Source organism: Dermacentor andersoni, chromosome 8 (assembly GCF_023375885.2).
Source record: "Dermacentor andersoni chromosome 8, qqDerAnde1_hic_scaffold, whole genome shotgun sequence".
Lineage (NCBI taxonomy): Eukaryota > Metazoa > Arthropoda > Arachnida > Ixodida > Ixodidae > Dermacentor > Dermacentor andersoni.
Window position 1 is genome coordinate 157,809,442 of NC_092821.1, and position 25,885 is coordinate 157,835,326.

General features: G+C 47.9%; 1 protein-coding gene across 7 annotated transcripts in view; it reads left to right on the forward strand.

Moving 5' to 3' along the window:
* LOC140219924 (sodium-independent sulfate anion transporter-like) overlaps positions 1–25,885 on the forward strand; it is a 521,780-nt gene that overhangs the window by 153,503 nt on the left and 342,392 nt on the right. The gene's annotated exons all lie outside the window — the stretch shown is intronic.

The following is a 25,885-nucleotide window of genomic DNA, read 5'->3' on the forward strand; positions in this document are numbered from 1 at the left end:
AAGGCAACACCGCATTCACTAGAGGCGCTTTTGTACCGATTTGGAGCATAGAACTCGTGGCTGAGTGGTAGCGTCTCCGCTTCACACTCCGGAGACCCTGGTTCGATTCCCACCCAGCTCATCTTGCAAGTTGTTTTTTATTTATGAAGTGCCTCCCGATATTTATCGCTCACGGCCAACGCCGCCGGCGCCGACACCGATGACACCGGCTTTTCTGCGACACGAGCTCCTTAATGCTGTCGCGTTAAGACTGTCGAGGCATACTGGTATGTGCCAGGTGTAGGGACAATGAATACTCCTCTGAAACGGGCCAGAACACTACACATTGTGTCAACTGTGATGACGAGCATGCCGCATACTCACGGTCCTGCCCGTCTTGAAAAAAAGAAAAAGAAATTGTCACATTCAAAGTCAAAGAAAATATATCTTTCAAGGAGGCACGTAGGCGAGTGTCATACCTACTTAAGAGTAGCTTTGCCGATGTGGCGCGTCAGGGGGCAGTGCCACAAGGACCTCCGGCGGCTGTCCCGCCCACACACAGTGAGCCAGCAGTGACGTCACGCGTCCCCTCAGTGGCTGCGGCTGCTGCTGCTCCGCCGTCCGAGAAAAGAGGGGCCATCGACCTCTGGGCTCGTGGCCTCAAGGACCTCATTCCTTAAGAGGCCTTCTTGACAAACAAATCGCTCACAAGAGCGGGTGTCCAGCGCTTCGCAGAAGGTGATGGACACGACACCTAGTCAAACGGCGCCACTAGCGCCTAAGGAGCGGCGAGAATCTCTCCACAGCTCAAAAAAAGACAACCATCGCATTACGGGACTGGCAAAGGGCCGTGCAACCCAACTTTTCTTGCTAGACACACAGGACTAACCTCGTTCTCATTATGGATACCAAAATATTACAGTGAAACGTGAGAGGCTCTTCCACAATCTTGACGATGTTAAAGAACTCCGAAGATTCACTCCAAACGTGCTGTGTGTCCACGAAATACACCTAAAATTAACACAGATCAACCTTCTAAGGCAATATGCCACCTTCCGCAAAGAGCGCGATCATGCACTCGCCTCCTCGGGGGGTGTAGCCGTAATAGTCGTTAAGGGCGTTGCGTGTCAGCAAATAGAACTTTGAACTTCCCTCGAGGCAGTTGCAGTCCGAGCTGTGCTGTTTGCTAAGCTAATCACAATTAGTTCGATGTACGTCCTCCCTTGTTTCATCGATGAACTTCCTCCGCCATACATGGTCGTTCGTGATCTAAACGCTCATAGCCCACTGTGGGGCGACTCGCGATGCGGTGCATCAGGTTCTTCAGGTGCATGCTTATTGAACAAAAAATAACCAACGTACTACAGTATTACGCATAACACATAGTTGTTCATAGACTTGAGCACAGTTTCAAGCTCACTATTTCCGTACCTGGAGTGGTCTGTTCTTAAGAATCCCTATGGTAGCGACCACTTCCTAGTTATGTTAAACCTAACAAAACAAGATGCATGCTCGCCACATTTCTCTCGATGGAACCTCGAATCAGCGAACTGGGAACTGTTTCGAGAACTCACATATTTGTGCGGGGACGACATTTCTGATTTTATTGTAGACGATGCTGTGGCATAGCTAACAGGTGTTATTTTTTACGCTGCAACAAAATGTATTAAACAAACTAACGGACTGGTTAAGAACCGTATCATCCCACGGTGGAATGACGAATGTCGGAAAGCACGCAAAAATCAAAATAAAGCTTGGAGATTGCTTTGAAATTCTCCACCAGCTGAAAACCTTAATTTCAAACAGGTCAAATCACAAAGCAGAAGAACACGTCGACGTGCAAAGAGAGAGAGAGAGAGAGATGGGAGCGGTAAATATCTGGGATAAATTGTTACACAGACGAGGCAAAGGTGTAGAATGTAGGGTGAATAAATTAAAATGACGGGAGACGAACCCCCTGCCCTTAGTAAGTACTCGAGGAGATGGCCTGGAAGACCAGGCAAACTGTCTGGGTGAGCACCTTGAATATATCTCCAGTGCATCTCATTACACACAAACATTCCTGAGGTTGAAAGAACGCACAGAGCGACAGCCCCTTGAACGGAAAAGTGCCCAAAATGAAGATTACAACCGCCCGTTCAGTTTAGTTAAGCTTAAAACTTCTCTTGTTTGTTGCAACAGTTCACCACCAGGTAGTGAACGTATCATATATGAAGTGATAAAGTACCTCCACCCCGAAGCACAGAAAACACTCCTCTCACTTTTTAATGTCATGTGGGCTGCTGGGTGTATTCCATCTTCTTGGAAAGAAGCTATAATAATCCCCATACTCAAGGTAAGGACCCGTCCTTACCTAGTAGCTACAGACATATCGCTTTGACAAGTTGTCTGTGCAAGCTTTGAAAAGATGATAAACCGGCGCCTAGTCCATCTCCTTGAGAGTAGCGGACTATTAGATCCTTACAAGTGTAGTTTCAGAGAAGGTATGTCGACTGCAGACCACCTCGTCCGCACTGAGACAAATATAAGGGATGCCTTCATACACAGTTTCTTTCTCTCCGTATTTCTTGACTTGGAGAAAGCATAAGACACCACATGGCGCTTCGGTATCATCCTAGAGCTTTCCGCTATGAGTGTCCGCGGCAGCATGTTCAGTGTCATCGAAAGTTACCTTTCTAATCGCACCTTTCGTGTAAGGGTGGGCCATACCTTGTCGAGGTCTTTCACCCAGGAAACTGGTGTTCCGCCAGGCGGTGTCGAAAGATGTCGAAAAGAAACGTACAGTTTCGAATGCCCTTGCCAAGCACACGGATGCAACGGGCCACAATATTGACTGGAATGGCTCGAGAGTTATCGGCCAAGAAAAACCTGAAATCGTGACAGGAAGTGTCTTCTGAACTTGTATATATGTCTTGTCGGCTCACGTCTTAACTTTAACATCTTTAAAGCACCAAGTGCTTTAAAGATGTTGGATGCTCTCCATCATTTAGGAATCCACCTCGCGACCGGACCCTTCAGGACAAGTCCAGTACAAAGCATTTATGCAGAAGCAAATGTACGATCGCTCCATCTTCAGAGATCATATAGCAGTTGTACATATTTCCTCAAAACAAATTCAAACACTGAACATCCATCTTATTCATGCATAAACGATATGACCACTGCTACACTTTTCTATAACCGACCTGCAGCGAGAAGGCCGTTCTCTTTGCGTGCGAGGAACCTTAGTGAGGAAATGGGTGTTCCAGTGCTTGAACATTGGCCTATGGCTCCAGCAAAAATGTTACCGCCATGGCGGTGACAACTGATAGAGTGTGACACATCCTTTGTAGATGTCGATAAACATGCGTCAGAGGCACATATTAAAATACATTTCCTAGAACTTCAGCGTAAGTACTAGTGCACACAGTTTTACACAGACGCTTCTAAGTCGCATGCCGGGGTGTCTTATGCAGCCGTTGGTCCATCCTTCTCAGAATCTGGTGTGCTGCACCATGAAACAACTATATTTACTGCTGAGACTCGTGCATTCTTGTCGGCTGTGAAGCACATAAAGAAATCAAAACTTAAAAAAAATTATATTTACAGACTTCCTAAGCGTCGTAAAAGCCTTGAAGTCACACTGTAAACACAAAAACCCGGTACTTACTGAGCTCTATTCCATTCTCTATAGAGCATATATATCTAACCGGCATGTCATTATATACTGGGTACCTGGCCATAGAGGCATCGAGGCTAATGTACTAGCTGACCAAATAGCCACATCACTTACATCGCAAGCTATTATTCCTACGGCTGCTGTCCCTGTCACAGATCAGAAGCCTTTCTTACGAAAGAAACTGCGAAGCCACTGGCAATGCTTGTGGGACGTGGAAACAAAGAATAAGCTTCACCTGATTAAGCCACAGTTTGCTTTCTGGCTTCCGAAAACGAAAACACGACGAACTGATGTCCTATTCTGTCGACTCAGGATAGCACACACCTATGGCACGCACAATTTTTTACTGACTGGAAATGAGCCACCAACCTGCGGTAGATGTCGTGGGAGGCTGACCGTCCTCCACGTTCTCCTGGAGTGTCCAGAAGCCGAAGCTGAGAGAAAGAAACATTTCCTTTTGTATATCGCCAGCACACCTCTCTCCATCCAGCAACGTTTCTTGGTGCAGAGCCGTTCTTTGACAACAAAGCAGTTCTAGGATTTTTGAATGATGTCTACTTGCAAGTTTTTAGCCCCATAAATTCATAGCACATCCTTTTTTTAGAGGATGCCGCTGTGATAGCAGTTTTATATAGCACATGCCTCCGGGCCCTTGCATCTCATGGGCTCTGTAAAGGCAGTAGTGCTTCTTGCAAATGTCTATGACACATTTTATTATATAATCATTACTTCACAATGTATCCTTCGTGTCCATTGTACAGCTTATTAACCATTGGCATAATTTTATGTCATATAGGTTTTATGCACTTTACAGCGACTGTTTTAGGCCCCTTTACAGCCACGTAACATCTACCTTTCCTTATTCATAGCTCCACTGCGAACCCATTAACACCGGCCTGGCGCTCTTTGGCCACATTTGGTACTTGCGCCACAAAACACCACATTCATCATCAGCACTTTCATTCTTTGTCGTTTCTTTATTAGGTCCTTTGTTACTTGGGAGAGCTTGCCTACTGGTTGCCTTGGTGCCTTGCCTCCAACTTCAATTGCTGCCTCTGAAGCCAGCCTAGTTACGGTTTCATTCATTACATCTATGTCATCTTCATCTCTCTGTTCTAAGGCTGCATATTCGTTTGCAAGCACCAGCATGAATTTATCTGCTTTTACCCTTGCTGCCTCTAGGTTGACCTGTTTCTTCTTGACCAATTTGACGAGCACTGATAGAAGTCGTGTTAGCTCATATTCAACCACTCGACGCACAATCGAGGTGACGTCATCGCAGGCAGCGACTTCCATACTTGCACATGTAGGGACGTTGTCCAAGCGCCTGAACTTCGATAAGATCCTTCGGGTCTTCAGAGCTTCGAATGCGCAACATTGTTGTCTGAATTCGGAAGGAGTGATGAGGTTTTCTTACGTTATGAGAAAATTGTACACGTCTTCAGCGATGCGTTTTAACAGATGTCCCACTTCGTCTTCATCGGACATACTAACATTTACAATTCCGCATAGCTTCAATATTTCTTCAATATACGTCGTGCACGTTTCGCCAGACAGTTGGGCTCTGCTCAAGAACGTGTGTTCTGCTTTCTTCTTTTTGTAATTCGAGTCGCCAAAGCAGGCTTTAAATTTCTGGACAAAAGTTTCCCGAGTGGTCAGCACGCGCTCATGATTGCTATGCCGAAGTATAGTCGTACCGGCGTGAAAAAATGGAATGTTCATTCACAAGCTGCGTTGACGTACTGCACCCGTTATGACGGCTTAATATTTCGTAGTGCCTCAGCCAGTCGTCCAAGTCTTCATCTGTTTTACCTGAGAATATGCGTGGTTCCGGCGTCCAGCAATCAGGTTGCCTTGGTTTCTGGCTGACTTGATCGACGCCCTCCTCGGTGGTGTCCGTTGACCGGCCTGCTTGGGTCTGCTTCTTCGAAGTTCTTGCAGGACTGGGTTATTCTGGGCGTCCTGTGCCCCACTCCTTCACCACTTGTTACGGATGTAGAATGGGTTTATTCACAGTGAAAAGGGTAGAGAATACATGGGATGGTCCGAAAGAGCCGATCACCAAAACTCTGCGCCGCTTCTTCTCCCTCTTGTACACTCGTTGAGTTGAGTGCTTGTGGGTTACTGGTGTGATTAGCCGTGCAGTTGCTGCCGGCAATTGCTCCACCGTAGCGACACTTAAAATAAACAAATCACATAATTCAGACACAGACCTCACAATTACAAATAGGCACTCCTGAGGTCACCATGTGAAAGCCAAATCCGTGTCCTACAGGTAATTTAAAAGAAGGCGAGAAACCTCCTTCCTACACAACTGGTTTCCGCGCGGGAAAGCAATGTCCTGAAGAGAACTGTGAGGGACTCCTGTCTTTTTGAGGGACCCGAATAACACACTTATTTCGGCGTTATACAGAGTATAGGACATAAGGTAATGTTTTATGTCACCGCACACACCACACGTTGAACATAATGGAGACGACGCCAGGCCAGTCTTATACATCCACGCAGGGGTACGAGCAGAGCCCGTGCGAATGCGAAGCAGTAAAGTGGCTTGGTTTCTTTTGAAGCCCATGGTCACAGATTGCTTGTGAGGTGAGCTCCACAAAGAACTGAAGTGGCACAACACCGCTTCTTTGAAGAGTCTCTTGTCCTCTTGAGGCACTTTTCTCAATGGGTTCCCAGACAGCGCTCTATGGGCGAGACTCTCCGCCATCTCGTTGCCTATGATGCCTATATGCGAGGGCACCCATCGGAAACGTATGGAGAAGCCTTTGATATGGAGATTGTGCACCGAGCGTAGGGAGCTAAGACATAAGGCATCAGTAGGGAACCCGTGCTCTAACCTTCGAAGGGCAGATTTTGAATCTGTAAAGATGACAGCAGGTTTAGGCGTACAAAACCGTAGCTTCTTTAAAGCTGCCTCAATGGCAACGCTTTCACCGTTGTGGAGGACACGACTGCAGTGAAGCGAACAGACCAATCATACTTCCAAGAGGGAATGTGAAAAGCAGCTGCACTAGATCCTCTGATCTTGTCCACAGAGCCATCAGTAAAAATCTGAAGATTACGTGCATATTCAGTCTCAAGATGTTCCAGTACGAGCGAACGAGTTGCCGCCAAAGGAGAACTCCGCTTAGCGCGAACGTGAGGAATTGTCAACGAACAATCGAGGCTCGCGAATGACCAAAGTGGTTTCAACCTCTTAGTTCGACCTCTAGCATCAATACCCAGGTAACCAAGAGTATGAAGGGCCAAGTACGCTCGGGACTCAGATCTCTTTGGAAGGCGCTGTAGAAGGGCTCGCCCGGCTGCCGTCTGTTTGAGGCGGCCTATTTGCATCAATAACCTTTGTGAAACGACTAGGCTAAGAGGTCTCGTAGAGACTCATAGATTACTGCTTTGTTAGGAGCAGTCTTCGGAACGCCAAGAGCCCTTCTTAGGCCCTTTCTGTGCAAAACCTCAAGTCGTTCCAGCTGTGATAGCGAGGGGGAAATTAAAGGGAGCTGGTACATTATTCGACTCGTCACCAGTGCATCGGGCAGCCTGATAATTGAAGAAGGGTGATTTCCCCATTTCTCACTTACAACTTTACGGATCACATTGAGACGCGAAGATAGTGATGTCACAATCGAGTCCACAGCTCGTCGCCACTGTAGACGGTAGTCAATAATGACGCCAAAAAAGCGCTTGTGCTTCAATTGACAAAGGCAAGATTGATCAAGGTCTATCTTCAGCCGCGCATACCATCTTCCTCTACCTGTAAACATGATGAAGCCAGAGTTTTCCACCGAGAGAGTCAACCCAACGTCTTGAAGGTAATGTTAAACTGAAAGTAATGCCTGTGGAGCTATCAGAGCTAAACGCTTGTGTTGATATCCGGTTAACCAAAGACAAGTGTCGTCCGTATATATCGACATATGGACATGCCTGCAATGTTTTTGCACTTCAGCGGAAGGACCAGCCATTACAACATTAAAGAGCGTTGGGGAAAGGACACTTCCCTGAGGTACACCTAGCGATACCGCCCTTTCGGTGCTTAAGGTACTTCCTAACCGCACTTGAATTTTACGATCACTGATAAATAAGTGAATGAATCGCAGAAGATAGCCCTGTACGCCTATGGCCTGCAAACTATTTAGTATTGAGCTCTGAAGGACGCTATCATAAGCCTTTGATACGTCTAGGAAAATAGCTAGTGTTGAAAGGCCGAAAGGTCTATGATGTTTAATGTGACTTATCAAGTTCAAGATGCTAGCTTGCGCGCTTAAACCTGTGTGGAATCCAGTCATGCATGTTGGCAGAGCCCTTCTATCTTCGAGCCACCAAGATAAACGCTTACTTGCCAGTTTCTCCATGAGCTTAGCCACACACGACGTCAGTGATATAGGACGATACGAGGCCAAGTATGTCGTTTTTTTTTTTGCCGGTCTTCAGCACTGGGACAACACAAGTCACCTTCCATGAAAGAGCAACGTCACCAGTCTCCCACACTCGATTGAGATAGCTTAGGAGCATCTTCCGGTGTTCCAGAGGTAGGTTCTGCATCATCTGGTTGGAAATGCCGTCAGGACCTGGTGCTCGTCGACGCCGCAGGCTGCTGAGTGCTGTCTGTAGCTCTCGAAGTGTAAACGGGGCGTCCATAACAGACTTAGATGTTGCAGGCAGAGCGCAGGGATTAATTCCTGAACTTGCACGTGCAAATGCATCTGCAAATTCCTCTGCCAAGCACGCGAGAGGTTTCTGCTTGCGCAGTGCAAGCGCTTCGAAAGGCTTACTAGGACGAGAGGCACCAGCAAGACCTTCAATGACTCTCAAAATTCTCGTCATCGGTGAGAAAACAGTCAAGCTAGCGTAGAACGACGCTCACTGCGACCTACAGAGGTTGTTCGTATGGCGTCGAATCGCAGAGTTAAGCCTATTGAAGGTCGCCTTCAAGGATCTGTCGTCCTTCTTCCGCATCAGTTGTCGCTCCGCCCTTCTGTGCGCTGCGCAAAGGTTCGTGAGTTTTAAATACGGATTCGGAAAATGATTAGGCAACTTGACCGCCATGGTAGCAGCCATCTTACCAGAATTCATTTTCTCTATCACATCACCAGAAACATATGCAAGTTGCTCCCTGTATTTGCCCCAATTAACAACATGGCTAATTTTAGAGCCGCGCATATGGAAGTCGGCAGTAAACACTAAAATTGGATAGTGATTACTTCCCATGCGGTCAGGTGCAGTTGATCACTTCACACGGACGTCAGGTGAATGCAAGGTTAGGTCTATAGATGTGGCTGAGGCTGGAGGCCGGAAAAAAGTGGGACTTCTGTCATTGGCCACGCACAGGTCCAAACTGTCGATAACTTCTACAAGTTTGCGTCCGCGGGAATCTGTGTTCCTGTCACCTCAGACAGAGTGATGGGCGTTGGAGTCACCGCAGATAATTCGGGGCTTTTGGCAACGGTCACAGAGCTGCTGGAGAAACAAGTTCATTGCTACCTTCTTCCGCGGAGACACTTATACGGATGCAACAGAAAGAGTTCGGAAGCCGAGCCGTATCCTCACAGCGGCTACCTCAATACTATCGATGCAAAGATCGATGACGTTCAGAGCCACATGAGGAATCTCTTCGTATGTAAAGGGCGCCACTTCCTGCAGGAAATGACTTTATGCTGCACTTCTTGTGTGCGACATATCCAGTCAAAGATCTCCCCCTTGGTAGGCCAGTCTCCGAGAGGGCCAATACTGGAACACAAGTTTCTTTCAAAAATAATTTCAGTTCTGCTAATCGACTTATAATCCCAGCGCAGTTCCATTGCATAATAAACGGCACTTTTCGGTGATTTTTAGTTGCACGAGGTTGAAGAAAACTAGCCATATTATAAGGTAAAGTTCGCTGCGAAGGCGGTAATCATAGACTCAAAGGAAAGAACGAGCTGTAGAAAGTTCTTCAGGGTGGCAGTCTGCATCGCTTGAAGATATGAACGCAAGACTTCAAAGAAAACTCGCCGAAGGTCGGACAAATTTCGATTTTTGAGCTCCTTATTTTGATGTACGCACTGCCTCACAACTTCAACAAAAGATGCAGACTGGGACCCACTCTTGGCCACTGCAGCTGGTTTCTTCATCTCTTTTGAGGCAATATCCTCCATGTCGTCGAGTCTGGCTGTGATCTGGTCGCTGAGGAATTTGGACACTTTTTGCTGAAGGAGATCGACCGACCGACTCACCCACAGAGGACTTTGCCGTCTTGCTAGGGTCAGGTCGCTCACTGACGTTGCTTATTACCACGCCACGAACTTCCGACTCTAACGCAGGGAACTCGTCACTTCCAGGTATCGGCTTCTCAGTAGGTTGTGGTTTGGGACCACTAATGAAGGACACTCGACGGTGTAAGGCGCTTACACGGAAGGGGAAACCACCGAAACTCGCTGGATGGTCACCTCCACAATTAGCGCTAGCAAAATCTGCTTTGCAGGCTTTGTAATCGTGGGCGCCACCGCATCGTTTGCAACGCTGATCTTTGATGCAAACTTTGGCTACATGCCCAAAGCGTTCGCACCTAAAGCATCGGGGAGGCGTTTCAACGAATTCTTTGACTGCATGCTTGGTAAAACCGAGGTCAATTTTTTTCGGGGCCCTCTGTGTTGGGAGCGAACGTTAGCACAACAGAGTTAGTAGGTTTCGCTGCCCATTCTTTTTCTTGAGTCTCTACCCGGTGCATCAGATGTTTTACGTGCAGAACACCTTGCGGCTTCAAGTAGTCAAGAAGGTCGCTTTCCGAATACCACACTGGTACTCCCCTAATAGCACATGTATTAGTCATGTAGGAGTGGCAACCAGCATTTAACTCTTATGTCACCAGTCTGAGAGCACCGGAGAAGAATGTAAACTTGCTCTTCCATTGCGATATCTAGATGAAGAGCACCGTGCGTTGTAAAGCGACTGCGAATCGGAGCAGATCCCAGCAGTACTTTAATGGCTTCGAAGAGCCTGATAGGGTTCCGCTCTCTCAAATCAACACCTTTTGCTGTTTGCAAAGCTACCACTGGGATTCCGACCGTTCTTTGCTTCCGAAGACTCACCATCTTGAAGCCGTCGCTGTCCACTTCCGCCATATCAGCCACTTGTCAGGGTCGACGATAGTTGAGTCGTCCCCACTGAGCGATGATGACGCACTGGACTGCTGATCGTCCCTGATGTCTGGCAGCTCCGCGCCTTGCGAGGCCATTGCCGCACTCCGCCACGCTGGCTTCCTTCGGATGGCGCTGTCCCTTTAAAGATGCCTGCGCCGGAGCAGCTGTACCCTTTCCATAGGGACAGTACCGCCTTAAAGATGCGGCCGTATTCCAAGGATATAAATAACTTACTTAATGAATAGCAAAGCCTATGCAAAAATTACAGAGCTGAGGTGACAACAGATCGAACAGCGTCGTCTTCCTCTTCCTTCTTTCTCTTGTACACTCCTCCGGTGCGGCGTTATAGTATATACATGCACACATGCCCGTTTTAGGAAATACCACCTGCAGCACGAAAGCTGCCAGTTTGTGCTCGTAATGCTCAAAGATCATAAAGAAAGCGCGCTACGCTTTACGTGACCGCTTGAAATGCGTTGTCCTGTTAGTTGCGTCATCAAAAGATGCGCGAAGTTTATCGTAAATGGCGCTTTCCTGCATGCACACAACCGCTACGTCCCTGCCCTAAACGTCCTTTCGCTTGGAGCTTAGGAAAATTTGCTCCAGCAGTGCCTCTCTCTCTACATATTTTTTTCTATCGTCCTTCAAAGCGACGTTCGCTTCCAGTGGCGCGCCAAGGCGTTCGCCGGTGATCAAACTGCGTTGCGTGTGAGCGGCACTTGGAAGGTCGCTATAAAGCTGCCGCCTAATCGCTAAACACGGAGCAGAAAAGGCTTTCCGTTTGCAAGCACAACGTACGTCTGGATGCTTTCACTCTCACATCAGGCATGCTTTGTTCTGCTTCTACGTGTAATGCCTCGGCGGCATGCTATTTCGAATGAAAGACTATAGATCGCCGCTTGGGAGACGTGCTGGCTTTGCGGTGGGAATCTGTAATATTAGTGATAAATTTATCATACGTTGGTATTTCCTCGATTTACGCAAGTTACCGCATATGTAGCGGCAGGAGTGGCACACATGCATGCCGAACAGGTACACAATGGCAATAAACCACGCAGCTTGAATTAACATGCGTTTTATAATGTGTTCTTGTGTTGTCTGTGTTTTTGAGAGGCTAGAGGCGGGGATATGCTGTGTTGTTTGCATCGTGCATGAAATTGTCATATTATTTACGAGAGTTTGGGAGCAGTGCTTTTCAGAAAGTAATGGTATGATTTAAAGCTGTGTAAAATACATCGAGGTTGTGCGTTTTAAATGTTTCAGTAGTGATAGAATTCTGAGATCGCTTCTAATATAGGCATTACGAGCATTACTGGGGAGCAAAAGTGGTGCCTAACATATTTTTTAATTACTTTTTCTGAAGAAACATTTTCTCTTCGAATTTCTGGCAAGTTGTGTAAAACAAAGTGATGGAGCTAAAAGGAAAGAATCTGCTCGAGTCTGTTTAGCCTTTTATTACATGTGTCTGTTATTTCACCAAAATCAGTTCCCTAGACTTCGTGCAAAACGATGCCTCTGTTGTCAGGTATGTCAGGTATGTCAGGTACACGATAAAGAGCTCTCCACATAAAAATCTTTCTTAAGTCAATCTACTTTCTGAATAGATGCGGGAGAGCGCAGGACGCCGGTAGGAGGTGTGCGCTGCCTTTCGCCACCAGAAATGTTCTTCACCCTCCAGGAAAAGGAAGTGGTCGTGCAGTCAACCACACATGTCGTTTCCCTCTTCCATCCTGTGAGGTAATGAATCGTCCACCGTATACGACGGAAGTGCGTTCTAGCAAGTTGACACGAGTCACACGGTTGTGTCCCGAACTGGCGCATACGACTCCAATGCAGCAATGTCTGCAAGACGCGGGCGAGAATCCGAGACTCAGCCGTCCATGCCTGCGACAGCGCTTCACTTTGTGCCGCCATATGGGCCATATGGGCGCAGCGCTGGGACGCATATAGCTATATGGCGCGGCGCACGTAAAAGGTCTGTTCGATTCGCCTGCACTTTTTTTCACGAGTTCACTGCTCAGTTCCAAGCTCGTGCAGCGCCAGTTCAGAAGCGCAACCGCTGTGCAACACTAGGGCTTTCAGGAAACGACTGTAAAAGTGCCCATGTGGTGCAGGCGCGCCTTTCGTAGCTAGCGTCCAGCGTGTGCCGTGATTGTATTGAAAATGACCATGTTTGCCAGATTCGCGGCTGCCCCACCTTGACGAAAATTTACATTGGCTGTTTGCCAGCATTCCGAAAGCAAAAATGAACAGTGTAACGGCGTATAATTGCAATGCAGGCGCCTAAGCTGGTCATAGCTTAAAAGCAAAGGTTACGGCGCTAAGCAGACGAGCACGAAGTGAGACAAAAACGACACTTACGGGCGCTGTAAGGGTGTAAGTCGGGCATGAAATAAATGGTAGCTGGCCCATGCCGTCGTCCGACTCATCCACGCTGAGGACGTTGTTGAAGGGAGGGACTTGTTCTCATCGAGAACGAGGAATATGGGATTTATTTACAATATCTACATGAAGGGTGGAGAACGTTACATTTCATCAGTCTAGCATGACTGAAAGAGAATGTACACCGAACAGCCGTAAACGGCTGCTTCAAAACACTCTGTCCTCCCTAGATCCCTAGGTGATGGAAAACTGCCGTTCAACCTTCGACCAATGGGAACGTCCAAAGCCATCGTAGCCGACCCGCCTTTGAGGGGGAGGGTTCACACACTCACTTCCGCACTTTGGTTTCACTGAACACACCGTGGTGAGAGGGTTCTCATAGGCATGGGTCTTGACCCAAGCAGGCGCCTCTTGATCCCAGAGCTGACCCCGCAGTCAGTAGCCGCCGCGTTTGCCCATTGACTCTGACGACTTCTGGGGCCCGGGAGAAAACACCTCAAAACATCCTTTCCCAGGAGTTCTCTTGCTCCAAGCAAACCATGAAAGCGACAGCGAATCAACTAACAATATTCGGCCCGCCGAACGTGGCTAGACATGCCGGCGCCGTTAGGATGTTGAGGCGCCGCATTGCTGTTTTTACAAAGCGAGTCGTCGCAGCGGGCTGGGAAGGGTTCGGAGGTCGCTTCTCCGAAGATCGCCAGCCCCCGCAGGCCGATCGTAACTGCGCCAACCTCCAACTGTTCATTCACCAGAACCCACGCAAACATATACAAGAAACCGAAGTGAAAGGTAATCACAGTAGAGATAGGCAGGGGGGATAGGAAATAACGCTGCTCGTAGGCTGCAGTAATCTGTACTGAATTGTCATGGCAGGTACATATGACCACGCGTGCATTACAGGCGTAATCCGAGCATCCGACCAAATGCGGCGGCTGCACGTTCTAATCTTAGCGGTGATTACAGGCTATCATTTATGAATGACATTTCTTTGTCACTTAATGCTAGTGACGGCGTGCTACCGCACTTATTTCCTACTCTTTTTATGAAGAAAGCCTCGATTATCTCCCATTCAGTGCGGTTTCTTGCATTCCTTAGAAATGTCGTTTTGTCGAGAAGTGGCACACAACCACAGCGCTTACAGTGGTCTGCCAAGTGGCCGCCGATGTTGCTGTTGACCTTTTAGCATTGTAAACAATTTGTATACGGCAAATCAGTTCTGTGAAATCCCGCAAACTGGAGGAAGTAGTCATTAACGGTAAAATTGTCATTCACATCGAATGCTGCACGAAGCTACAAAAGAAACCCATGCGGATTCTTCAGAAATAACGCTTCACAGTTGAAGAAAAATTCGTCCTGGTCCGGGATTTCGGATCCCGGACCAGGACGACAATGGATGATGACAATTTTACCTTTCAAATGGTGTTCCTACTTTGTATTCGATTTCAAGCTTAATTCTGTTCCGCCTCTCTCGGAGCACGCTTGAGGGCCAGGTGGATATGTGTGCCGTCGTTGCAAATTAACGACGCAATTTTGGAAACGAACTGCGCCGTGCAGAGGTGCCCCGCTTGCTCCGCTGAGACAAACGGTAAAGTGCAGCACTGCCTTAACTAGTTAACGAAGTGCAGGTAGATCGAACGCACCTATAGTCATCCGCTATAGGGGGGGGGGCGCTGAGTGTCTGAGCGTCGCAATTTTTTACGGTGCTCACCAAGGCATCAGCAGGCGGTGATAGCAATTTCATGAGCGTGATGTACGTTCTAATAAAATTTCATGAAGTGAGCCCTTTTTTTAGCAACTGCATTTTAGAAGTTGGTGCCAGCAGCTGGCGCTGGCTGCTAGCCTTCTCTGAGGTGCAGCGAACGAAGCGAGGAAATGTAATGCAATAACATTATACTGTTGAATTTCCCCCGTAGTTGCTTGAGAAATATGACGACGTTTTACGCGTCGCGGAACGCATGCGGGCGTTTGGCTGGGCTATGCAGTCATATTTGCTTTTTGGACTTAGGCAGTGGCTAATGAACGTCACATTTAGTATTGTGTCCTCGTCGGTTTGTCCGTTCACCATATACTTAATACTACAGATCATAGTCTGCCCTTTGATTATGTAATTAGGCATTATGGTGGCAGACATAAAGGCGGGGTGGTAGCACACCCTCGTTCTGAATTCTGAATTTGTTCTGAGTCGTTCTGAACGGAAAATTTAACGCCGCCGTTAGTGCCTGGTTTTCTGGAAATTACGCATAATGAATTCGGGCATATTATAGCGAAGAATAAACGGCATTACAATACAAGACACAGGACTTAGTTCACTATGCCTAAACCTGTCATCAACAATTGTTCCTTCGGCAAGCATCGTGAATCGCCTTCGTCCGTGTGATTCAGGCGGTTAATAGGCCACGAGGTTGTGATCGTGTCTCCCGTTACTGCTGCGATCGCACCAACTCGAACAAGCTTCGCGTCATTTATGGGCCAGCATTGCGTTGGATCTGCGTGTCTTTCTTTATTTTTAATTTTTTGGTCGCCATTATAGTGAGCAGACTATTAGATCGAACTGTAACTTTGTCCGGAGAATTCTACACGGGCTTGTGTGCGTGCAAGGTGGGTGAGAAACATCTTCATATCAGCGCTCCTGTTTATGTGATTCATAATTACTTTGTTTAGCACAAAACAACGGACACAAAAAAGACAGCCGGACAAGGGGCTTGTCCGTTGTTTTGCGCTAAAGAAAGTAATTATGGATTCGCACCAACTAGCCCACCAACGCATTGTTGTGTGCTTCAGTTAATGTCTTCAGTGCGCTGCCTTTGAAACGACCAACCAACTAACCAACCCCTATCTCCTGATCAAATTCATATCGGCTTTTCTCCCCCATTCATCGCAATACATATTAGTTTCGAAGTGGACGATTGCACGTTGTGTACGCTTTAGGAACTTTAAGGCCGCGCCTGTCTGGTACGCCTTATGACGCAGAGTCTAGTGCTGCTCCGATGATCGGTGCAACCAGTGCAACTATAAAGGTGATATGATGCAAAGGTAATGGACACGAATGGCACAACACAGTTCGTTTAGCCAGAAATTATCCTAAATAGAAGGCGTAGTTGGACGTAAAGCATGTCGCAGTGTAGGAGCCGGGGGTTGTGGCCTCAGAGTCTGGCATCACACACAGGGTCGCTCTCTAGACTACGCCACCGGTGCGTCTAGTAAGGGGTAGCTGGCCTACGCTACCGGGGCGTCACACGAAGGCTAAGCGGGCCCACGCCGTCGTTCGAGTTTACTGGATGATAGTTGCTTCTTTCGTGAAGATTACGAGGTTGAGAAGATGAGGAACGGAACAAGGGAAGCACTTACGTTGGAATTGCAAACTTATTTACATAGAACAAGTGGTATCGTACTGGCCGGAGCATGGTGCGCCGTACATTGTTCTCGTAGCATGATCTGCAGGTCAGAAGGCTACATCTTTCGGGCGAGCAGACATCAAAGTACCCTAGCACACACTTCAGCATACCGCTTGAATCCATTTGGTACTCCCTAGATCCCTAGGTCAGGGATATCTGTGGCCACGTCTTCCTACAACTGGAGCGTCCAAAGTCGCCTAAGGCTCCGCCTTGAGACCGAGTGTGCGTATAAGCACTCCGGCACTTTTGTTCCCTGAACACAAAGAAAGGTGGGGAGCTTCCTAGACAAGGATTGTTACACTTGACTCGAAACGGCGCGTCTTGGTTCCCGGGATGACCCAGCAATTAGCTGGAGCGTCTGTGAAACGACTGTGGCCCTTACCGGAGTCCGCGAGCGCCCTTTTCCGGGAGTTTCTTGCTCCCATCGTCGGTGACGGTGACAGTGAACCAACGATCAACATTCGATCCGCCAAAAGCATGTCGTCTTGTTGTCGCTGTAGGTATACCCGAGAGGACGCATTGTTAGCTTCACGAAGCGTTCATAGGCGCCGACTACGAGGTTCTCCGGGGCCCGAGCCCACTCCGGAGTTTTTCTGAAGGGGGGGGGGCTGAGCCTCCACCCCCCCCCGGGTGATGCCGAAGCCCCTCCTCCCCCAAACGCACACACCTAAAGTGCGATTGCCAGAGCTTTCTCACCCACATCATTTGAGGCTTCTTTTGACTTTCCTCGACCTTTTCACTTCAAATTTTATTGGGGCTAATAGCTTACTGCATCATTGTTGGGGCGGACGTGCACGGATTTTAATTCATACTTTCGCTTTATTTCTGCAAATCCTGACAATGAGAGGACACGCGCATTGGAAGCACTAGCGGCGGCTGCCTCATCCGTATTTTCTCACTTCAACATTGTTTTAAATTTCCACCGTAAACACCGTGCTCATACACAATATAAACAAATATAGACAAACCACAAAGCTTATTATATTTTTGAAAGAGATGGAGGTAGCCAATGAAAGGTTATTTGTAAAGGTATTGATAACGTATGCCTAGAGAATGAATATGTTGCTGTATATTCATCACGCTTCAAATTGCTTTGCGTGCTTTTTTGACCGTGAAAAAAACCTATAGACTTCAGTGACCCCTTCGGCAGAGTCTTTTATCAATGGCGTGTGAAACGCACGTGAATGTTGTGTGTCTGAGTATTGCTTCTCTTTCCAGTAAGCAATGCTAACGACTCTTGAAAAATAAAACATTTGTAACAAATTACAACATTCATTAGGGATGGGAGCATCGTCACTTGCGTAAAAAGGTCATACATATAAAGGGAAAATCAAACAACCACCCGTTCGTAGCAATTGCTACGAACGGGTGTAAATGGAGCCTGAGGTCAGGCTCCCTCTCAGTTATCTAGAACGAAATAAAGGAAATAAAGAAAAACATCGTGATCGAGCTAGTGCCTTAGCTGCCGCGCCCCGACCGAAGTAACACGTCGCGTTTGGTTTTAGTTGGAAACAAGCTGTGATAACTGTTGTCTTAGCGTAGATAAAGTGCACGATTGTTGTTTTTTTCCACAAAACCTATCACCACAAAAGCGAATTGGCATCATCAATGAAAATGTTTAAAGGTGCATTTTGCTTCGTCCCAGTCGCATTATCTTTTAATGAACAGAAGGTAAAATTATCCTTGCTTTGGGAGCTGCAAATTACAACAAAAGTAAGGCCGCAAATATATTGCCACGACAACTTGGTCACATTCAAATTGCGCGCCCTTCGTATTGGACACTGCACGCCGTACCGTGGTGGTGTTCAACAACAGGCAGCGATCTTCGTGGCACGGGTAGCCGGTTGGACCCGGCTAGCGTGCGCCACACGCACGAGGGGTCACGCGAGAAGAAGGAAGAAGACGGTTCGAGCCCAGCTTGGGAACGCGACTGCCGCGCATTTCTTCACGACCGTAGTGACTTTTACTTGTGGGCACAAGTTCGCCCTTAATAAATATCGTTGTTTTATTAACATCGTTACATTTCTGGTGGAGGTGCGGGGTATGAGTCGAAGCCCCGACCACCAGCGAGTCCATCCCGTGGAACTAACACCTGTGCACCAGCGGACCAGCCGTCGTCTTCGAGGTGACTCGCCTGAATTCGGTCCCCTTCTCTTCATGCCAAAGGAAACTCAGACAACGGACGCCACCACAATGACTAGCCAGGTAACACCGGCACAGGTGGTCGTAAGTGAGCCTCGCAAGCCGCCAACATTCCACGGCGACTCTTTCTAAGGCCTGGAAGACTGGTTGGAACTATTCGAGAGAGTGGCGAGCTTTAATGAATGAAATGAGAGACAGAAGCTCCGTAACGTATACTTCGCTTTGGAGGACTTCGCAAAAACGTGGTATGAGAACCATGAACCCTCCTTGTCCTCTTGGGAGGAATTTCGACGTCAGCTGCTAGCAACGTACGCCAGCACGGATCGGAAAGAAAAGGCGGAAATTGCACTTCAAGCTAGGAACCAACTCACAAACGAGAACGCGGCGATGTACATCGAGGACATGTCCCGCCTGTTCAAGCGTGCTGATCCAAACATGAGTGAAGATAAGAAGCTGCGTCATCTCATGCGTGTAGTAAGCAGGAACTCTTCGCAGTTCTCGTCCGCAACCCACGCCGGTCGCCGAGTTCAGATACAAAGCAACGACCATCGAAAAGACGCTCGAACAGCGGGCTCGGCAATACAACCGTGAGGCAAGCTGCCCATGTCTTCTCTGGAGGCGTGCCAAACGACCTTGAAGCCCTGCGGGAGCTCGTCCGGCCAGTGATCAGGGAAGAGCTCAACAAGTTGCAGACACCTCAGGCTCCAACTGCACTATATCGTCGACGTTGTCCGGGACGAACTGAGGAACGTCATACGGGATCCAGAGCGTCAGCCACAGCCGTCGCGGCGCACCCCAACGTACACCGATGTACTCAGGCAATCCGCGGTACACAGTAGTGGAGCAGTTGCGACGACCGTTCCCTACCCGCTGACAGTACGTAGTACACGTCGTCTACTGGAACCACCGGCTGCCTATCAGCCTTCAGCACGGAGTGCACCTCGTTTTGTGGAACAAAGGCCCCGGAAAAGTGACGTTTGGCGTGACCACGAGCGCAGGCATCTGTGTTTTCACTGCGGAGAAGCGGGTCACCTGTATAGATTCTGCCCGTACCGTCAAGCTGGATTAAGGGGTTTTCCCTTAAGTGCACCATGCCCCCGAAACGGTGAAAGGCCAGCAGAGATCGAATAATACTTGTCCACGCGTCAAAGCCCCACTGCTCCTCGCCAACATCGACCACGGTCCCCGTCGCCCATGCGCTACCGATCGCCTAGCCCACGCGCGTCTTCAAGATTGCCTAGGCGTCGTTCACCAAGCTCACAACAGGAAAACTGAAGCAAGCGACCTGCGGAGGTGAGGTCGGTGATAATCAGAGTTACGAAGAGCCTCCAACGCGATTCCAGTGCGGTGACGAGATAACTCCAGTATACAGGTGCAGGAACGAAACGATTACGTCATATTTGCGGTTGATAATAGATGGATGCGAGCTGAATGCCTTAGTCGACACTGGCGCTGATTATTCGGTAGTAAGCTTCAAGATGGCGAAGCACCTGAAAAAAGTTGTGACGCAGTGGACTGGTCCGCAGATACGCACGGCTGGCAGTCATCTTATTACGCCCCTTGGCCGATGCACCGCAAGACTTACGATAAAAGGCTTCACTTACGTTTCTGACTATATTGTACTGCCTGAATGTTCACGGGAACTTATATTGGGAATGGATTTTCTACACGCTAACGGCGCCATAACTAACCTACGTAGGTCCAGTGTGTCTTTCTCGACAAAACAAGCTATACCTGTGGAATAATCGGAGGAGCGACGTCTCGTTGCACTGCGCGTCGTTGATGATGACGTAACTGTGCCGCCACGCTGCAGTATAATGGTTCTTGTGGAGAATGAACGATTTTCCGACCGCGAAGGCATAGCGGATAGAAACATAGAGCTCCTTTTCAACAAAGGTATTTGCGTGGCTGGGGGTCTTGTTCAGCTAAGCTATGGCCGTGCAAATGTCGCACTTAGGAATTTCGGAAATGAATTCCAACACATCGCACAAGGAACAGCTATTGCCTATTTCCACATGTTCTGTGTAGTGACCGAATTATGCAGCCTAACTACAACGTCAACTGCCCTGCCAGGAACCTACAGTGTCGACAGATCAATTACCGTCAACCCGAGACTCCCGGAAGCCCAAAAGAAACAGATATATGCCCTGATAAAGGATTTATCTGACTGCTTCTCCGCTTCCTCGAAGGTACGGCGCACGTCTGTTGCAAAGCACAGAATCATAACAGAGGACGCCACAAGACCGGTATGCCAGCACCCGTATCGAGTTTCACCAAAAGAAAGGGAGATCATCAAGAAGCAAGTAGAGGAGATGCTTTCAGATGACGTTATTCAGCCTTCCAGCAGTCCATGGGCGTCTCCCGTAGTGCTCGTTAAGAAAAAAAGATAACACACTTCGATTCTGCGTCGACTACCATAAATTTAACAGCGTAACTAGGCGGGATGTATATCCCCTTCCGCGTATCGACGATACGTTAGATCGGCTCCGATGAGCAAAGTTTTCCTTCTCCCTGGATCTCAAGAGTGGATATTGGCCAATAGAGGTGGATGATCGGGACCGTGAAAAGACAGAATTCGTAACCCCTGATGGCCTCTACGAATTTAAAGCACTTCCATTCGGCCTCTGTTCCGCGCCTGCAACGTTCTAGCGAATGATGGACACTGTGCTCGCAGAATTGAAATGGCAGTCGTGCTTAGTGTATTTGGATGATGTGGTCGTATTTTCCACCACATTTGACCAACTTCTAGAGCGCCTGCGACTAGTACTAGGAGCTCTCCGCGCAGCAGACTTGACAATTAAGCCGGCAAAATGTCAATTCGGCTTCGATGAACTTCGGTTTCTCGCACACGTCATCAGTGCTGAAGGCGTTCGGCCAGATCCCGAAAAGACAGCAGCTGTTGCGAGGTTCCCGACACCCACAGACAAAAAGTCAGTGCGACGTTTCTTGGGTTTATGCGCATACTACAGAAGATTTGTGGAAAACTTTTCAAAGATTGCTGAGCCCCTTACAATACTAATAAGAGAAGAACAACCTTTCATGTGGGAAAACGAATAACAAGACGCCTTTGACGAGTTAAGGAAACGCGTGAAAGCTTCTCCAATCCTTGCCCATTTTGATGAGACAGCCGACACTGAAGTTCATACCGATGCGAGTAACGTCGGCCTCGGTGCCATACTAGTACAGTGGAAGAACGACCAGGAGAAAGTAATAGCTTATGCCAGCCGTAAGCTCTCGAAAGCAGAGGCAAACTACTCAGCAACCGAGAAAGAGTGTCTTGCAGTCATTTAGGCAATATGTAAATTGCGGCCATACCTCTATGGTAGACCATTCAGAGCAGTCAGTGATGACAATTAGCTTTGCTGGCTAGCGAATCTCAGGGATCCATCCGGACGACTAGCAAGATGGAGCCTTAGGCTTCAAGAGTATGATATTACCGTCGTATACCGATCCGGGAGAAAACACAGCGCTGCCGACTGCTTGTCACGCGCACCAGTCGAGACAAATGTGTCAGAAGAAGAGGATTTCCCGTTCCTTGGCATTGTTGACGTGTCACAAAGCACTCAACAACAACGACATGACCCAGACTTGCTTCCACTTATACAGCGCCTGGAGGGACTCGCCGTTCAACTCCCGCGTATTTTCTCTAGAGCACTATCCTCGTTCTGCATGCGAGGAAATGTCCTCTACAAGAGAAACTTCGAGAACAGCGAGACAAAGTTTTTACTTGTCGCACCCACAGCTATGCGAGAAGAAATTTTGCATGCGTGTCATGATGAACCGACATCTGGACACATGGGCGTGAGCCGTACATTCGCCAGGATTCGTCTGAAATACTACTGGCCTAAGTTATTAGCATCAGTGCAGCACTACGTCAAGACTTGTCGCGAGTGTCAAAGGCGCAAGACTCCATCCGTAAAACCGGCAGGCCTCCTCCAGCCAATAGAGCCACCAAAAGCCCCATTCCAACAAGTCGGTGTGGACCTCCTTGGACCCTTCCCAACATCATCTTTAGGCAAAAAGTGGATAGTTGTGGCCACGGACTATCTGACCCGTTACGCAGAAACTGATTCCCTGTACAGTGCAATGGCTGTCGAAGTTGCAAAATTCTTTGTCAACAATATCGTGCTCAGGCATGGCGCTCCCATAGTTGTTATTACCGATCGTGGAACAGCGCTTACTGCGGACCTAATGAAATGCTTGTTGCAAATGACACATACTGATCATAGAAGAACTACAGCGTACCACCCTCAGACAAACGGTTTAACTGAACGCCTCAACAGAACACTGACTGACATGCTTTCGATGTATGTCGACGTTGAACATATATGCTGTGGGACGAAATTTTGCCGTACATCACCTTCGCATATAATACGGCCGCTCAAGAAACAACACGAGTCGCTCCCTTTGAACTTGTATTCGGCCGAGCAGTAACCACAACTTTGGATACTATGTTGCCGTTAGATGAAGAAAACAATAACTCATCTGACCTCGATGATTTCTTGCAAAGAGCCGAGGAGGGACGACAGATGGCAAGGTACCGAATACGCCGCCAACAACGCATCGACTCCAGCCGGTACAACCAGCGCCGTAGTGAAGCTCATTATCAGGCCGGTGACAAGTTGTGGGTATGGACCCCAGTGCGACGCCGGGGACTGTCTGAAAAGCTTCTGTGCCGATACTTCGGCCCTTACGAAATACTTCGTCGTATAAGCGACGTCACTTACGAAGTGAAATCCGCTGGACACGAGAGCCCAAGACGGCGCAACTCTACGGAAGTTGTGCATGTTGTCCGCATAAAACCCGACCAGGAAAGGTCATGCGCAACAAAAAAAAAAAAAAAAAAAAAACGTGGGAGCCCCACAGCAACCCGTGCTTCCTCTCACGCATTGGGCCGATGCGGTAAGGAGGGGGATAATGCCACGACAACTTGGTGACATTCAAGTTGCGCGCCCTTCGTATTGGGCACTGTGCACGCCGTACCGTGGTGGTGTTCAGCAACAGGCTGCGATCTTCGGAGCGCGGGTAGCCGGTTGGACCCGGCTCGCATGCGCCACGCGCACGAGGGGTCACGCGAGAAGAAGGAAGAAGACTGTTCAAGCCCAGCTTGGGAACGCGACTGCCGCGGATGTCTGCACGACCGCAGTGACATTTACTTGTGGTCACAAGTTCGCCCTTAATAAATATCGTTGTTTTATTAACATCGTTACAATATATATATATATATATATATATATATATATATATATATATATATATATATATATATATATATAATCAGTCACAGTAGACCAACGCATCGACTATCATAAGAAATTATGAAACCCTGAAACAAACCGGCAGCCTTCTTTTTTGCTTGTACCGTTTCTTCTCTTGGGTTGGTTAATTCTATATTTGTCTCCTAATTTCGTAATTTACATCCAATAATCATGTACAGAGGCTCCCGATACGGTCTTCTGACCTTGGGACCCTCTTCTGCATATCCTTCTTGTTGTAATCATGTTTTGGAAAAAAATAAATGTTTGATTTGATTTTCAAGAAACAGCGGCGGATGACTCGATCTTTGAGTCCTAGCCTACGAACGAATGTTCTAGCATTTATGGCCTCAAACCCTCATGCTATCGTGCGGGAAGTGGCCGCCCAGGTAGCAATTTCCCAGTCATTAGTTTGGAGGATTCCAAATGAAAGCCTTTCACCCGCACCACTTTAACCAGCACCAATGCTTGGAAGATCAACCTGTACAGCCTGTACGCGTTGTACAGGTTGTACAAGAACACCAAGAATAACCTGTACAATGGTCTAGATTTCCCGAAATGGATCCTCACAGAATCTGATAAGTCACCGGACCTTTTGAGCAATGTCATCTGCACAGATGAAGCGAGTTGTCGCAGAAACGGCCATGTAAATTTGCATAATGCACACTATTTGAGTTACTCCGATCCACACTGCACAAAGCGCAATCGGCACCAGTACCAGTGGTCGTATTGTGTGGTGCAGAATTTACGCCGGTGTTATAATCATGCCAAGGTTGACGACTGGGCGTGTTGGTATAGCATATTAGAGGTTGGATTGCGCAACATTTTGACGAGACAGACAGAAGAGACACACACCACAGAGCGCCCATGCCCATAATCAGTCCCATCTTCTTCGATCACACACTGACTGGACAGCGTTACGTGAACGAAATCCTTGAAGATGTGGAGGATGAGTTTCTTAGCGAAGTTCCGCTGTCACGTCTTCCACTTTTGTGGTATCAGCAATATGGCGCACTCGCACACAGCAGCAGCCGAGCACGAAACTAGCTGGTTGAGACTTTTCATACGGAATAGATTGGAAGGCACGGGCCTGTAATTTGGCCGGCTAGGTCACCTGACCTCTCTCCACTCGATTTATTTCTTTGGGGTTATGTGGAAGATCGTGCTACGTGATCGAGACGGACGTCAGATTAGTTCATGGTAAGGATAACGGATGTCTGCCGTAGAATTCCGTCGTCGGTCATCAAGAAAGCCACTGAAGATGTGATAAAGCGGACTCAGTATTGCGTAGCTGCAAAAGAAGACATATTCGAACATGTCCTCTAGGCAGAAGCTGGTGTTTAACGGTGCTTACGAATTCTAAAAGACATGTTTTTTGCCGCAATTGAACACACGCAAAAGGAAGACACATAAAGACAACATGGGCGGCACTTCCAACTGATTTAATTTGGGCTGTGACCCGTGAATATATATACACATACACGCATGCGCTGGCTGTTCACAGATCTGTTCACAGATCCCAAATTAAATCAGTTGGAAGTACACACCGCGTTGTCTTTATGTGTATTCCTTTTGTGTGTGTTCAATTGCGGTAGAGATTATGTCTTTTAGCAAGCACCAACTAGGCCAATAAGCAGTCTTGTTGCAGCTTACGAATTCATTGATAGTAAGGGCACACTGGAATCTGATGTATTTTATTTGTTTCTGTTTCGTGCACGCGTCCCGATTGCCAACTCAGCTCGTTTAGAAGTGGTATATTTACTTTCTTGAACGCATCGGATTTGCCTTTTCTCTACACGTTGGTGGCTTCCCAGTCGGTTTATTTCGCTTTCATTTTTTTATATGAACCTGTTTTTGCCACACGCATACACTTTCATGAAAAATAGAACTCCCTTCTCTCTCTTCCCCTTCTCCCTTCCCCCAGTGTAGGGTATAGGCCAACCAGACCCTTGA